Raw genomic sequence first — 16,791 nt, forward strand, 5'->3', positions numbered from 1 at the left:
TTGTACTTAAGTCCTAGCACTGTTGTTGGTATTATTCTATTATCTCAGTATTTCTAGAATAATACTGGAATACTAGAAAAAAAATAGCATTTTAATCACATTATTCTGAGATTCCCCCGCACTCTGAAAAAAAAAAATTGATATTTTGAGAACCGTGCAGTGTAAATTGGAGTCACAGAGGTTGCAGGCTTGGTATTTTCCATTCTCCCCAGAAAATAAAGCTAAATGAAATTAACAGGTCTGTTATCAGAGTGCTAGAGAAAATACTTTCCATTCCTATCACAACCTAGCTCACAGGTCCACATAAGCTGACTGTGTCTGAGTCAAAACCCAGTAGCATAAGCCATAGATGAACCAATAATCTAATCATTTACCAGACTGTTTCTCTTTATGACCCTGCAGGGGCCTTATATTTTCTTCAGGGAAGATCTGGGATGAGCAGTTGACAAAGAGAATATTTCTCTTGAACCATTTAATTACTTAGCATCTGAGCACATTCCCCATCGGGGCCAACATCCAGCTCTTCTGGCCAAATTGAGCAAGGGCCTGGCGTGGCCAGACTGGCACTAGCTACCCTGGCTTGTGTGATTTCTGTAAGTGAGAATGTTGATGCTGGGCACCACTGATGGTGAAGGAGAAACATCCCAAACCTTCTCTGTGTACCCAGAGGCTATATGGATTACACAGGAAGGGAAACTTTAAGGGAAACTGGAGGAAAGAGTGGTGGAGGAATGAGAGGAATCACTCCATCTGGCCCCAATCTTCCCCCATTGGAGCCTGGTCCTTTCCTATCCTCCACGACTCCCCTGGCTGTTTTTCCTCCAAGTATGGGTTGACTCTTTGGAGACTCCTCCTCTCCTAGGAAAATTTACTTTGTCCAGAATTTCCTCAATCATTTTATCTTGGAGGGACCTACCCAAAAGGAGAGGAACCCCCACCTTCTACCTGGTCCTAGCTCAAGTGGAAGAGCATGTGAGGGCCAAATGGGGAATATGTTGGTTACCCTATCTCACTGGAAAAATAAGGATGAGCAGGAGGAGGAAAGGGGTAACAGAAAGAAAAGAAGAAGCAAGGGAAGGAGGGGGAGTAAGAAGGAAAATACATAGACTTTACCCAAGGACTCGCATCATCTCTTTGCTGTGTTATCTTAATCACAACTCAGAACTGGAAGGTATTTTAAAATACACAGATCATGTTTCGGTTTTGTTTTATTTTTTTAAGAAAATTTAAATACATTAAAATCTGAAGAATTAGTAAAATTTAGCCTACAATTTGCCATACTGAGCAAGTTTTCTAGTCTAATTGTATACCCCATGGGTGGCCACACTTTTTCTCTAAAGAGACAGATAACATATTTTAGGCTTTGCAACCCATAAAGTTTTTGTCACAACTCTTCAGCCCTGTCATTGTTAAGTAAAAGCAGCCAAAAACAAAAGATAAATGAATGGGTGTTTTAGCCTTCCAATAAAACTTTAACAGATGGCCAATAGTCTTGCCCTCTGCCTGGTTAACGGAATACCTTTTTTCTTCTTTTATAATTTGAGATATACTATGGAGAAAAGCCCATATTATTCAAAGAAAAACTATATATGCAATATAAAAAAAAGTGTAGGTTACCCACAACCCTACCATCTTGAGAAAATCACTGTTAACATTTTGCCAAACATCATTGCAGATACATTCATATAGACACTTATGCTCATGTGTGTATGCTCTTTTTTTTGTACATTAGTGGGAAATTCTATGCATGCTGTTCTAGAAATTGCTTTCTACACTCAAAAATATATTCAGGGCATCTTTTCATGTGAATATATTTACATCTACCTCTTTTCAAAGAGTGCTTTCAATGGAGGTAACATATCTCCTCTGACAGATATCTGAGTTGCTTCCCTTGCTAGCCTCTACACCTACTTCCTAGTAGACTACCAGTTGAATTCCTCCACTGATGGGAAATTTGCTAATTCTTGAGGTTACGTATGTGACCTCTAGACAACGGTGTCTGGGAACGTCAGTTCTCCAGAGCTAGAGAGCCAAGCACTGTAATGAGTTTATTTTGAGTTAGTAATCAGCTAACTTGAGTTAGTGCCTCAATTTTTGGTCACGCCCACCCAGGCCTCTGGAGACTTCCATCCATCTGAAGATGGGACCGCTTTCATTGACTACTGATCTGTAGTCATAGCTTGGGTCATAGCTCCTGCCTGTGTCGGTACACGTTTCAACAAGTTCCTTGGGGATTTCCAAAATTATGGGTGCTTCTCCCTGACCTAACTTCTACATGGGAATATGGCAGCCTCTGACTGAGCAGAAAAACCAGTTTATGAAATACTTACCCAGGTAACCTATTCAAAAGGAGGGAGCTCTCCATAACTTTTAGGGCAGGTTCAGACAAAGAGTGTGGCCATATGCAATAGGATAAATAAAATACTCAGGAAGCAACACTAATATCCCAGAGAAATGGTTCTGTAGTCTGTGGAGGTCTGACCAATCACAGACTGACAGATTTGCCTCATTTCTTTCATCTCTCTTCTGCATCTCTTTCTAACTGAGCCTTTAGTGGAGGTGTTACTATTGAATATTGAGTAGACATTCATAGAAGTAGAGCTTCACCTATGAATTGCAATTCAATTTTTTAAAAAATCAGGTGTCCTGAGGTATAAAACAATTTCTCTTGCTTGCTTCATGAGGGATTATATAGCAAAGAAAGCTATCTTTTTAAAAAATTTTAAATTTCATAGAATTGGGACTTTAGAGACCATTGTAAATTGCTTTATTTTAAAGACAGGCAACAGCCCAATAAGGCGAAGGGATTGCCCCACATTCACATAGATTGTTAGTGGCAAAGTCAGGACTTAATCTCAAAGGCCTTGTCTCTTTATGCATAAAATTTTTCATAGGCAACTGATTGATTGATGGATTGATTGATTTGCCTCAAGTGCCATTGGAGAGTGGAAAATAGACCAGAAAATAGAAGGAGAAAGAAAAAAAAAAAGCTTTAAAGAAATCTTGAAAAAGAAGAAATAGGAAATTAAATAATTTTATAGAATAAGAGAGATAAAATGCAACCAAGCATTGCTCAGGTTGTACATGGAAGACCCTGCTGGGCTGGGCTGAGTATGCCCATTACAACTGACTATAAGTCTAGTGAGATCCTTGGAATAACCCACCTATAGCATATACTATGGCGCTTCTTCTAGACCCTCTCTTCAGGGCTGACACACCTATTCCCAAGTTGGGAATATTGGGTCTGGACCATTCAACGGCTGTGTCCATCAGTGGGCACTGCCCTCAGGGAATTGCTTTACCCAATGCCACAACTCTTCCCAGGAATGCTGGATATGGAGACACCAAGGCTCAACACCCTGGACTCAATTTGGTCCATTTTTGAAGAGTGCCCCCTGAACTGCAAGTCCAGCTGTAACCATGTTGCAAAGCAGCCTCTTCCTCCGCCCCATCCTGCCAGGTGTAGCCTTGCTTCCTTACAGGTGTATCTTTTTAAACACTGGCCAATCAAGCCTTTGTCATGCAAATTATATTTCCAGTCCCTCAGTCTAAGTAAAAGATACAACCCAAATTCACATTTTGTGTGTATCACTGTCAGAATTGGGAAGAAAACCCGGGTTTCCTGCCCCATCATCTTTTCACCTAAACCATCTTCAACTGCTATACCTCTCCCTCTGGCTAAAGCTGTTTGTATACAACTTGACATGACCCACTGTCCTACGAGGTGGGCTCCCAAGGTGTGAGATGCTGACAAATAGCATGTTGGTCAAATGCTTGACCAATCAGTCAAGCTTTACAAGATGATTTTGGTAGTACTTGGATATGCTTGTTTTTACTTTAGTAGTTGTTATCTTAGCTTGGGATTCCCCCAGAAGCTGACCCTGAGATGAGAACTCAAGTGAAAAGGACTTATTAGCATGCAGGCCAGCATCGCTGTGGTGCAATCTGTAAAGTCACACACCTATGCAGTCACAAGAGCCCCATGCTTGGCTTAACATTCTGCTGTTGCCATCTTGAAATTTTTAATAATTTATGAACATTTAAAAATCTTGTATAGGGCCCTGCAAATCACACAGTTGGCCCTGATTAGGATGTGTTCCAATGTGAGGGAGTGGGAAGTAGGTCCTAGAAGGGTAAGAAGGACAAGCAAGCATGTAGCATCAGGTCCCACAGAAGTGGGGAGAGAATTTGGCTCAATCTGGCCACCATACTCCTTAATCACTGATTAAAGGCTGAAGCGGTGGTGGGAGAGCATCAATTTCCAGGTACTTCCAGCTGTCCTGTGAGCAGGCAAAGTAAAGCCTGCAGCTCGGGGTGGTGTTCTGACAACAAGGTGCAGGTGCCAAGTGCAGGGGAATGAATGCATACCTGGAGCCAGTGTGTGTGAAACTGGAGAAGGATCACAGGTGAGGGATATGGCAGAGCACTGACAACCGTTGCTGGAGTTGGGCATGTACTTTGATCCAGAGTAAGAGGCTGCTGCTAGCTTTTCAAAGTCAGGATTTCACAGATGAATTGACTAACAGCAAGCCTCATATATGTAAGAAATAACAAAATTAAGTCAATTAAAAATATAAATTAAAAATCAGGGGAGTTCCCGTCATGGCACAGTGGTTAACGAATCCGACTAGGAACCATTGGTTGCGGGTTCGAACCCTGCCCTTGCTCAGTGGGTTAACGATCCGGCGTTGCCGTGAGCTGTGGTGTAGGTGGCAGATGCGGCTCGGATCCCGCATTGCTGTGGCTCTGGTGTAGGCCAGTGGCTACAGCTCTGATTCGACCCCTAGCCTGGGAACCTCCACATGCCGCAGGAGCGGCCCAAGAAATGGCAAAAAAAAAAAAAAAATCATATAGAAGGTACAAAGAAGAAACGTGAAATTACTGAAGTTTGCACACAGTGGAGCAGAAAGAACACTGGATTGAGGGTCGTGGGTAAAAGGACAAAGTCTGGGGCCAGACTCTTTGCAGTGAATTCTGGCTCTGCCACTTTTGAGCTGCCTGGCTTAACATCCCTGAGCCTACCTGCTAGGGTTGGTAGGATGATTAATAAAATTAATATATGTAAAGCACTTAGAGCAACATCTGCCATGAAAGTGTTAGCTCTTATTATTCTTGCCTTGCTCCTAACTAGATCAGTGCATCTCCAACTATCTGTGGGATTTTATTTTCAATCTGTTGCAGGCTGATGCTTTTATCCAACATGATAAATACAACATGAATAATGAGAAAAGTAAAAGAGACATACCAAATACAAGGCCATATTCTTCGTTATCAAATTTAACAGGCAGAAAATCACACAAATTGCTATAAAAGTTTTTACATGCTCACTTTCACTTTCTATGCTTATCCCATTACAGATGGGTAGCAGTTCCCAGACAGTCATTGTTCTGTGAGTCACACATTGAATAGTACTATATTAGAAAAGTTTCAATAAGCCCCTTAAGTTCTTGGTGTCTCAGTTTCCAGATGAGATTACGTACATGAAAGCATTTACTCTTTTATCTCCACCCTGTCAAACAAGAAAGCAGACACCTAGGAATGTGCGAGAAGTCTGCTGAGTGATACTATTTCTGCACATCCATCTTTTTCACTCTTTCTGGACTCTTTCTGGACTTTTTGAGGGTGACATCCCCACCCCCACCACCAATCACCTTTATTGCAGAGCTTGGCACATAGCAGACGTCAATGACTGTTGAATGGCTGTATTAATAGTTTGAAGTCTACGGAAACGAACGTGGCTTCTCAAACTCCTGGACCCTGAATCCATCCAGAAAAAAACCAAAGCGAATTCCGTTCATTAAGCGGAACTCTGCCAGGTACTGGGCATTCGGAAACACAAATCTCATGGTGGAGCAATGGAAGGGAAGCTCATGATGGGCGGGTGTACTTCACATTCAACAATCTGCAGTTATAGCTCCACTTTCTGGGAAGCAAAATCTCTCTGTGGCCCCAGGGCCCTTTAAATTTTGCTGTGACTGTTTTCTTAAGAAATTCCTGGAACAGAGCCTAACTTTTGTGTAGGGGGTTGGCAGAGCACATATTCGCGGCCTAAGGGACGGTTGGCATAAGGGTTGGCAAGGCGTTCACACGCGAGGGAAACTTCCGAGGAGTGAGAACAGCCCTGTGCAGGGTCGTGAATGGGGGGTGGGAGGGAACCGAAGAATCTTTGAACTCCAGGGCTTTAGGGAATTTGGGGAAGGGAAACGGGGGGTGGCCAAAGCGGCCAGACCTTTGCGGGACTTCAACGCTCCCCACCTCTCCTCTCTGCCAGCCCACGTGCGGCAAAGCAAGGGTTCGGCGGCCGAACTGAGTAAGAGCCCGGGCGTCTGGGCAGGAGGGAGGAGGGCTAGGCCAGGAGGAAGGAGTCCGGGCCGCCGCCGCCCCGCCCGTCGGGCTGTCCGCCCCGCCTACCCCGAGCGAGGCGGAGCCGGCGCCCGCCCGGAGGAGCAGGAGGAGGAGGAGAGGTCGGAGCCGTCTCCAGGAGCCCTTAGAGACAGAGTCCCCGGCAGCAGCGGTGGTGGCAGGGGCAGCGCTCTGGCAGGCGAGTGAGCACCGAGCAGCGGGCGCAGGTGGCAAGTCGGGTCCCCGAAGGGACCAGGGCGCAGCGCGGGGCGTCGGCTGGCCAGTTCGGGAGCCGCCTCCGAGTTCCCAGTGCTGGGAAGCGAGATGGAGGGAGGGAACGGAGGAAGGAAGGAAGGAGGGAAGAGTGTCCCAGAGGGCGGGGACTGGTCCGGGCACTGGGCGCCGGAGACCGGGATGGGGGAGGGAGGGCAAGGGACGCCGAGACCCGGAGACGGACGGCGCGCTCGCCCTCGACGGGCGGCAGCGGCCGGAGGGCGCGGGAAGCCCGCAGCCCTGCGGGTCCAGGGCTGGGAACCGGCCCCCGGGACGAGGGCGGGAGCGAGAGAAGGTCTCCCGGCTCGCTCGCTTCCTCACCGGCCCGCGGCCGTGCGCCCCGCGCCGGGTTGGGACTGGGAGGTTTGGGAGGTTCCGGGGTTCCCAGCTCCAGCTTGCGGCGCTGCCAGGTTTGCGAGAAGGGCCGGCAGCTGGGGGCGACCCGGCGCCACGCCCCTCTTCCCTACTTTCTTCCGCTCTTTCTGGGGACTCGGCAGCGAAGGCGCAGCCCTGGAACCCGCTGGGGGTTGGGGGTCTGGCGGCGAAATAGCGGGTCGCAGAGATCACACGTCCCGCGAGGGACCCCCGAGCAGTGAGCGGTCTGGAGACTGCTATCATTTGCGGATGATAGGAGGAGGTCAAGACTCAGACGTGAGGCTTGCGTGATTTTTTAAAAAAGTATTGCCCGGACTTATTGCGTGGAACAGAGTGACTTTAAAAAATTTTTTTTCGACTAGGGTATATCAATTAAAGCTAATTTTAAAATGCTGTCCCTGAAGCCTCTCGACCCACCGGTTCCTCCCCTTCTGTTTGTGTCTTGTAAACTTGACTTAAACCATTCATAACTTTCGAAAAGGAACTCGTGATTCTCATTAAATCCCCGCGGTGGAGCGAAACTTTGGGTAACTGGAAATCTGAGTGAGGGAACTGCCGCGGCCTGTCGTCTTGTGATCACCCCTGCCCAGGCGCGGTTGTGTACAAACAAGTGCACAGAGAAGAAAATGGTCAAAAACCTGAGAGAAAGGAGGTCCCCTGCGCCCACGTGTCAGGGCACGTTTAATGGCTGCTGTGAGTGGAAACGGACTGGAATGTATTAGACCTTGTGGAGTTGGACAAACTTCACATGATTAGCTTCCTTCCCATCAGTTGTTTCCTCTCCCCCCCACCCCGCCCCCGCTGTCTTGCCGACACTGTTTATATTTCCTGGGGCTGTTGTAGCTTCGTCTAGATAGATTGTCTATAAGGAATCTTTTGGACATTGTCAGCAGCAGGGACTGTGTCTGCGTGTTCTCTACTTTAAAAGCGGAGTTTGGCTGTGTTTTTAAAGTGCTCGTCACCACGCTGCACCATTGCTGGTGCTTCTCAGCTCTGCCTATAAATGATGGCAGGATGGCGGCCCTCACCTAGTAGAACCAGGAAGGCGGGCAGTGTTAGAATGACGGGGTTGGGTTTAACTGTTGCCAAAACAGTCACATTCAAGGAAGGAGTTGTTTTGATTCTTTAAAAAAAAAAAAAAAAAAAAAAAAGTGTATGTGTTAGCAAGCCCTTTTTTCAATAAACAAACATGATTCACACACACATAATTTTTTAAAGTAATGAAACCTTTTACAGAGATTTCAGTGGTAAAAGGACTTTGGGATCAAGCCTTCAGTCCCTTTGCCTTCTCTAACTAGCACCATAAAACCCTGGTTTAGGTCCAACACATGTCGAACAGTCTGATGACTGTGCCTTTAGGCCTTATTTTTAAAAATGCAGTCGTGTATTTACTGTTTTTAACCCAGGTAATTCACAGAGGTATTGAATCTGGACAATAGATTTGTGTAAAAATACCTAAAAATGTGTATCTGTGTTTCACAAGAAGCGGAAAGGATTAATACTCTAAAATTTTTCTGTGTAGCAAGCTCCCAGCATCATTTGAAAGCCTAGCTCTCTAACAATGAGGTTTGCGGTGTCGGGCTTATGTTGTCACTTGTTGAAGGACATGGGTGGCTTGTCAAGTTGTGACAGCAAAAAGCTGCGTAGTCAAAACACTTGAAGAAATGCCTAGCTAATAGGAGATTAGTTTTGCTCTTTTTTATGTTGAAAACCTCTGAGAGGAAAAAAATCAGGTTTAGAATTATATCATTTATTGTGTTGGATTTGTATAGGAGGTCGTTTTGTTTGTTTGTTTGTTTGTTTGTTTGTTTACGTCAGCTTAAGCTTAATTTAGGGAGTCAAGTTGTGGAGGTCAAATTTTTCTGATTTGGGAGAGAATCGGCTTAACAGTGATTTGGGGTATGAGTTTTGGTGTTGGACAGATGTGGATGGGAATATTAATTAACCATTTTCAGTCTGAATTATAAAACAAGGATGGTTAGTGGTCTCTGTCTTGAGGGTTTTTGTGAAAGTATATGAAACAATCATTGGAAAATACTTTGCACCGAACACACAGATAACGTTTGAAATTATTAGATATTTTATCTATTGATTCTGGCAGCCAGCTCTCGGATAAATTAAAAGACGGCTGTTTGAATCTTCTGGAAACACTAGATAGAGCAAATAAATCAGGTAAAGAAGGAACCCGATTTGATTGATAGATGAATAGGTAGAGCTTCTGGAAATGCTAGGGCAACTAAATTCGAAACAAGTTACCTGGATTTATAGATAGATAGAGCCAGTGCTGTCTCTATCCATCTATCTATGTACCTACATAAAATACTTGTATGCATGTGTGTGTCATATTTCTACCACAGTGGTATGAATAATTTTGATTAATGGATTAACAATTTTAATGTGCTTTTGGTATGAGGTTAACAGGTGTATACTATTTTTAGAGTCAGGCCATCAGAAACATTTCATTAATCATATTTTAAATTTAAAGACAATTTATATTTGAAATAGTCATATTTATTAACCCTGGGTAGGACATTAAACAGAAATAGTAGTGTTTGTCTTTAATCTAGTATGATTTTTAATGAAGTTATGAAAAAATGTGACTCAGTGATATACATTTACTTTTCGTGTACTGATGTCCAGTGCCAACAGATAAGCCATAAGCTGTGTCTAGGCAATGATTGGCAGCATGTCGAAAATATTTTGTAAAAGCATGGTGACTAATGGTAAACTTTGGGGGGACTAGGTGTCCAGTTAATTCAGGGAATCTACTCGTCAGATCATTGACTCATTGAGGAAATAGAAAAAATGCTTCCATCTTTAAAACAAACCCTTTTAAGTGGCTGTTTTCTTAATGCACATCAGGTGCATAGGATTAGACTGATTAGAATCATAGCTCCTGCCCCAAAGGACTTCTCATTTTACTAATTATTCCACAGAGACGGTGATTTATAATATTTTTAAATAACTGTAAAGGGTACAGTATTATTATGAATCAGCTCTTGCCGATGACATTATACGCGGAAGCAGCGGAGGACTTGATTGAATAAATTATTGATTCTTTTCACTCCGAAAACATCACAGCATAGTGATGAATTCTGGGCTCATGCTTCGAGGTGTATGGAGTGTGGGCAAGTTACTTAATACCTCTGTGCTACAGTGAAGTGTTGGGAGGGATAAAGGAGTTAATCTCTCTAAAGCATTTAGAGCAAGTGCCTGACACATAGTCTATGGTCCATACAGATTAACATTAAATTATTACTTGTTGAGTTTTTCTAAAAGTTATATAATGAGCATGCATTATTTTTGTAACAGGAGAACAACTATATGAAATTGTATGTTTTCCCCCAAATGTAAATAAGCGCAGTAATCTATAAAGTCCTGCCAAGTAGTGCTTGTAAGTCAGAGAATATAATCAGGCCATTGTCATTGCGTCTTTTAAACATGAAATGGATTGCAAAGTTAATTTGTTTAACAAATTAATTCTCCTAGGTCTCAATCCCCTTTTCCTTTCTTACTAGAAACTTGGGGCAAAAACATCAATCATCGATGAAGCCCCACTTTAGGATCGGTTAAACATAGGAAGGGTCGTATGCCCAGTTATAGTGCATTATTACAATTCCACCTAATTAAAAACAAGTTTATGGGGAGTTCCCTTCATGGTGCAGCAGAAACGAATCCAACTAGAATCCATGAGGATGTGGGTTTGATCCCTGGCCTCGCTTGGTGGGTCGGGGATCCAGCGTGGGTGTGAGCTGTGGTGTAGGTTGCAGACGTGGCTCAGATCCCCCCTTCCCTGTGGCTGCGGCGTAGGCCGGCAGTTGTAGCTCCGATTCAACCGCTAGTCTGAGAACTTCATATGCTGCAGGTGTGGCCCTAAAAAACAAAAAAATAAAACTAAATCAATAAAACCAAATTTATGCATAGACAAGAAAGTACAGACAAATGGATCATGGGATTGAGGTGCTTCTGCCCTGGTTTCTCCAGTGAGCATGTGTATATAACACAAAAGAGTCCATTTGTTTAACAGTTATTCAGTAAAACCCAGTTTATTAGCTTCAAAGAGCAGAATTTGGTTTTTGTCTTAGAAGAAACACCAGCTTCCATAGTCGTTGAAGGGTCCTTAAGTTACACGTGAGAATTATATAGCAGTAAAAGAGAGCCCCTCTAGACGATGGTAGGTCTGTTTTCCGAAGAGATAGATGTTTGCAATTCGGGTTTGCATACAGACCCAGCCCACCAACCTTGACTTTATGGAAGCTGTCACTTCCCAGATGAGTCACGTCCCAGCCCCACACGGAGGAGCCGTGTGCATACAGCACCTGCAGTGTGTCACAGGCCTCCGAGACAATCATGAGGAAGACACACAGGGCACTGAGTGTCATGGGAAAGCTCAGTAGGTAAAAAAATATATGTATATACTTACAGCTGTGCAAGTCCATTTATGGAGCTCTTCTACATCTGTAGGCCCAAGTCTAGGCCCTTTATATACGTGGTTTTGTGCCCACCCCACAGCAGCCCTGGCAAGGATGCCGAGGCTCCTAAGCCACAAGATGGGAGTGTGACCCGGAGGTGTTCTGACTCCACACCCCAGGCCCTAAGCACTCCACAGAGAGCTGCAGTGGAGGTGTGACCAGCTCGGGGCGGGGGGGAGGCAACCTATATATAATCAGCAAACTATTATATATAGGATGGATAAACAGCAAGATCATACTGTATAGTCCAGGGAACGGTATTCTGTATCCTGTGATAAACCATCATGGCAAAGAATATAAACGAAAATATGTATAACTGATGGTTACTTTGCTGTACAGCAGTGATTAACACACCATAGTAAATCAACGATACCTCAATAAAATTTTTTAAAAACCGGAGGTGGGGAACGTGATGGAGGGAGTTCCATTTAGAAGCTCTAAATCAAACCAAGAGAAACAGGAGAGGGCTCCTCTTAGGAGCGAGGGGACCCACCTGAGGAGAATTATCAGCACCTTGCCAATGGGCTCACCCCTTTTCAGCCATAGCAGTCGAAGCTTCCAGAATTGCCAGAGACCCAGCAGGCCTGGAAGGATCTGTGAGGTTGGTTGGTCTCCACGACCCCAGACTCCCAAAAAAGGCCTTGAGAGGACAGGGGCACTGGGCTGCAAAGTCCTGCCCTGGGACTAACCCACACTGCTCTCTCAGAAATGGAGGGCACCAGCGGTGAGCCAGCAGGCTCAGACCCAGGGCAGAGGGTGGCAGTGACTTGACCGAAGGTTACTTCTAGATGGATTATTCCATTTAGTGCGGAGTCTCTTGAAAATCATTTCTGGTGTCACTTAAATGTCTGGTTTATTGTGTCAGGCTTTATTGGGTATCGTAAAAGTGCTTAGCTGGGAGTGTCTGGTTGCCATCCTCTGACAAGGAGGGTTTTTGTCTTCTTTTAATGGGTCTGCATTTCGGAGGATTACTGTGTAATAAAAATCAGGGTGTTGGAGACTGTTAAGACTTGATACTTTCAACTCTGCTGGAGAATCAGTGGCTCAGAGGAGAATTTTGCATCAGTCTTTGGTGGATCTGTTGCTAAGAAGCTTTGGTGGTTTTTCACATTCATTGATTGTAAGCAGGTGACTTTGGGGCCAGAGGGTCAGGAGGCCTTATATTCTGTTTGCCTTCTTACAGAATAGACTACCATTCCTCCTGCAATCCGTGGCACATAACTGACTTGGGATCCCCCTTGGCTGACTGACCCAGGAGAGGGGCACAGGTTCTGGTTTAATTTGTGTTCATGTCATCACAAGTGCTCTCTGGGGTGGGCTCTGAACCAACAGTTGTTGCCACACTTGGGTGCAGTGTATAGAGAATTCCTCTCATCTCTGATGGCTGTGTTCCAACCCACATGAGCCCACAGGGGTAGAATCTTAACTTTACCCGTGTAGAATAACCAGGCTTTCATTTAGCTGCAGATGCTACCAGCCAAGATGTCCCTGGGCACAGGACATTAAACCTTCAGCCCTCAAGCTTGCAGTGACCTCAGATTTCGTCTGCTTTGCCTGGAGAAATTATGGCAGAGGTGCAATACAGTTTAGCTCTCAACATGAGCCAAATAAATCTCAGAATGGAAAGAGGACTCAAAATCCAAAAGTTGCTCGGACTTTATTGATATGAAACCAGCACACCAGGTTTATTCAACCAGACTCTCAGGCAAATTGGAAAAGCATTGGAAGTGGCAGAGTTGGTGCCTGTCCTGTACCTAAACCACCCAAACCTTTTGAGCCATTAGACTGTGACCTGCACATTAGACCACAGGGCTTCACGTGGGTGTGTAAGGTCATGATTGGCTGCCCAGACAAGTTGTCAAGGAAGGTTTGGATGTCTGGCCAAGAAGCAGAAGAACTGGGTTGTGACTTCTTGATAGGGCTGCCTTGAACTCTTGTATAGGTGGTTCACTGCATAAGAGTACCTGGCCAAGGAAATTAAGTGGGGGCTCAGATCTGCTCCAAAAACCATGTAGCCTGAGCTAGAACTGCCTCTGCCAAGAGAAGGGACACTTCTTTCTGATTCCGTCAAACCTGCAAGGCTGGGTCCACTTGGAGGGCTGGCCTTTTTGTAACTCTCACCAAGCCATGTGGCTAGCGGTGGCAGCCTTTCCTAGCCCCATCAGCCACAACGACCCTCAAAACATCAAGAGCCAGCAGAGTCTGGCACATGGTAGGTGCTTAATAATGCCAATGGAATAAAGGGATGAAACCACCTTCTCTGCAGTGCGTGCCAGCAAAGTGGATGAGCCAGCATTCTTCTTTTGGCTCTTTGGCTCTTTGGCTTTTTAGGACCGCGTGTGCGGCATATGGAAGTTCCCAGGGTAGGGGTTGAAGTGGAGCTGCAGCTGCTGGCCTACACCACAGCCACAGCAACGTGAGATCTGAGCCTCGTCTGTGACCTACACCACAGCTCACGGCAACACCAGATCCCCCACCCACTGAGCGGAGAGGGAGGCCAGGGATCGAACCTACGTCCTCATGGATGCTAGTCAGATTCATTTCCGCTGCACAACGGGAACTCTGAGCCAGTGTTCTTTTTTACTCAAAAAAGGTAAAATGGATAGTATCTACTGGGAAATGCACATTCGGTGTTGTGTGTTCCCTGTGCCAGGCTTGTTCTTCTCTGTCTGGTTCAGCATTCCCTCAGGGGCAGGTAAAGCCCAGGACTTGAGGTGTTGTTGACATGGTTTACTCCAAGTTGAACACCAACAAACATGCTCCTGATACCTTCAGGGTCCCTGAAGTGGTGTCTCCTGGGAATGGACAAAAGGAACCCCTGGTGTTTATTGACCAGCTGTGGGCCCTCCCCGCTGGTTATAGGATGCAAAGGACAGTGGCTGCAGGAGCATTTGGAATTTACCTATGAGTGGCTGCTGCTTGCGTAGAAAGACTTTTCTAGCTTAGGGTAAGAAATGGGGAGCCTTGGAGTTCCCTGGTGGCACAGTGGGTTAAGGATCTGGCATTGTCACTGCTGTGGCTCTGGTTCAAGCCCTGGCCCGGGAACTTCCACATGTTGTGGGTGCTGCCAAGAAGAAAAAAAGAAATAGGGAGCCTTGTCGGTAAAGCTACCAGCAACTAAGGGGGTTTGTTTGCATCCCTCACAATCCCAGCTGGTGCAGCTTGCCCACTTTCTCTTTCTAGTTGATTCTCTAGAGAGCAGACTCTCAGGCTTGACTTCCTCTTGGCTCCTCTCCTGAGAGTATTGCACACAGCAGGTAGCATCAGACATGTTTAGTGGGTCAAACGGCTAAGGTGCTGGTTCTAAGGATATAGGCATTGGTTTGCACTCAGGACCCTGGCCTTCAGCTGTTTCATGGCGACGCTGCACCTTGTGAAAAATGAGCATGGGTGCAGAAACATGAACGCCTTTCACATTCAGTCGGGTTAAATGCAGCCTTCTGCAGGCAAACTCAGATTACCAAAACAGAAATAGCCACGTACAAATCTTGGGAAGTTCCCATTGTGGCTCAGCAGAAACAAACCCAACTAGCATCCATGAGGAAGCAGGTTTGATCCTTGGCCTTGCTCAGTGGGTTGAAGTATCTGGCGTTGCCGTGAGCTGTGGTGTAGGTTGAGGACATGGCTCGGATCTCATGTTGCTGTGGCGTAGGACGGCAGCTACTGCTCCCAATTCATCCCCTAACCTAGGAACCTCCATATGTCACGGGGACAGCCCTAAAAAGACCAAAAACAAGGATTTTAACAAGGATTCCCTACAGAATTTCTTGAGAGAGCAAACTTACCTGTTGCATTTATAGTATGACTGAATTTTACAGAATTCCAAGTCTCAACTTTTCAGGAACATCTCTATGAATGAAGCAGAATATTCCGGCACATGCTTTGCCCTCTTTTTTGATATAAATATTTGATGAACAGCATACTTCAGCCCTAACTGTCTCCAAATTCAGAAAGCAAATAAAGAAAGGCTCCTGGCATGTGGCCTAGGAGGGAATCCTTGCCTCTTCTGCCTTTTCCTTCCGTTCACCTCCACGTCTCAGACTTGCTCCTGTGTCATAAATGTCAGGGGACTCAGGGACACCCACACCCAGCAGGTGATATCAAACAGGGCAGAGACCTGTGCACCTCCTGAACTCTGGACCCCGGTTTCTCCGCTTTCTTGATGTCAAAGCAATCATTCACCTGCCTGAACCCAGGATTCCTGGGCCCCAGGCACCTTCTCAGCTTTGTGTCTTCCAAGCTGGGCTTGTCCTATTCTTCACTGTCTTGTGATAAGCAGCTTATACAATGTTTTCATTTTTTTAAAAAAATTGATGATGTATTTATACGGTACTCCCAAACCTTACAACCGTATAAAAAGGTAAACACTGAAAAATCTTCCTCCCATTCCATCCAAGCCTTGTCCCTACTTGTAAATACAGGCAAATGAAGATATATATATATATATATATAATATATTTATATATTTTTAAATTCTTCCCCCTTCTTTCACAAAAGGTGGTGCTATTAGATATACTCTTCTGTGTCTGGCTTTTTAAAACTAGCCGTCTGTCCTGGGGATCTCTATCAGCACCCCCGTTTTCCATTGTGCGGATGTACCCTGGTTTATCCAGCCAGTCCCCTATGGCTGGACCTTCGAATTGATGCCCGTCTTCCGCTATTAGAAACGGTGCTGCCACAAATAAAGGTGTCATTTTGCTTTTGTGTAGGTGAACCTAGCGAATTGATTCCCGGGAGCAGGACTGCTGAATCACAGGGCCCTGCCATCACCCCACCCCCACCCCCACCCCCGGAAAGGTTGACTCATTTCACTCTTTGCCCAGCAGGATACTAGGTGGCCTGTTTCCCCACAGCCCCACCAACACAAAGCATGTCAGCTCTCTCCTTTTCTCTCTTTCTTTCTCTCTTTCTTGCTCATCTCTGTGGCGAGAAATGGTGTTTAGGGTGGGTTAAATTTTTCGAATTATGAGTGAGTTAGAGGTTTGGGGCCATTTATTTATCTTCTCCTGTGGGCATTTATTGACCTTTCCTCCTGCAGCAAGCCTTTTGCCTACATCACTGTCCACATCTCTTAAATACAGATTTAAGAATGTGATAGCTCTTTTGGGCCTAAGGGTACAGTGGGCTGCCAAGTTGTCAGTGCAAAGTCGAGAGAAGTGGACAGTAGGGTTTTATGCCAGTTGCTAATGTCTGATTGATACATAGTCTTCAGCTAATGCTATTATTAAATTGGGGCTTCTCCAAAGCCTTTATGAAGACGATCTTCTAGTTTAGAATTTCTCCCTCTCAAACAAAAACAAAAGAGATCCAGACTATATACATCCCAATG

General features: G+C 45.2%; 1 protein-coding gene across 4 annotated transcripts in view; it reads left to right on the top strand.

Moving 5' to 3' along the window:
* GNG12 (guanine nucleotide binding protein (G protein), gamma 12) overlaps positions 6,416–16,791 on the top strand; it is a 136,079-nt gene continuing 125,703 nt past the window's right edge. The window contains exon 1 of one of the 4 annotated variants that reach the window (XM_021093257.1): positions 6,416–6,569. The gene's annotated coding sequence lies outside the window, so the exon portion shown is untranslated. 4 annotated transcript variants of the gene reach the window in all.

This window comes from Sus scrofa, chromosome 6, assembly GCF_000003025.6.
Source record: "Sus scrofa isolate TJ Tabasco breed Duroc chromosome 6, Sscrofa11.1, whole genome shotgun sequence".
Lineage (NCBI taxonomy): Eukaryota > Metazoa > Chordata > Mammalia > Artiodactyla > Suidae > Sus > Sus scrofa.